The sequence below is a fragment of the Halichoeres trimaculatus genome, unplaced genomic scaffold (genome assembly GCF_033239565.1).
Source record: "Halichoeres trimaculatus isolate MK-OKI-2021-1 unplaced genomic scaffold, fHalTri1.1 fHalTri1_scaffold_16, whole genome shotgun sequence".
Classification (NCBI taxonomy): Eukaryota; Metazoa; Chordata; class Actinopteri; order Labriformes; family Labridae; genus Halichoeres; species Halichoeres trimaculatus.
This window is the reverse complement of record NW_027437194.1, coordinates 5,654,713-5,655,000: the sequence shown is the minus strand read 5'-3', so window position 1 is coordinate 5,655,000 and position 288 is coordinate 5,654,713.

Here is a 288-nt window from a genome sequence, read left to right as displayed (position 1 = left end):
CACTTAGCAAAGGTTTCAGGAGTTGAGGTAACGGCTGTTATGTCTCTGTACATGGGGCGCACCTTGAAACCAGTGGGGAAGTGGTGCCTCAGAATATGCTCATTTTACATTTGATACAAGCAAAAATAGTTTTTGTAAATTTCCTTTGGAATTTTAGCTCTGAAGATTTTCAAGTAGGGCTGTCAATTGATTAAGGTATTTAATCACGATTAATTGCAAGATCACTCATAATTAGCTGGCGATTAATCTCAAATTGATTGCACAGTTTTAAAAATCTTTCCCAAATGT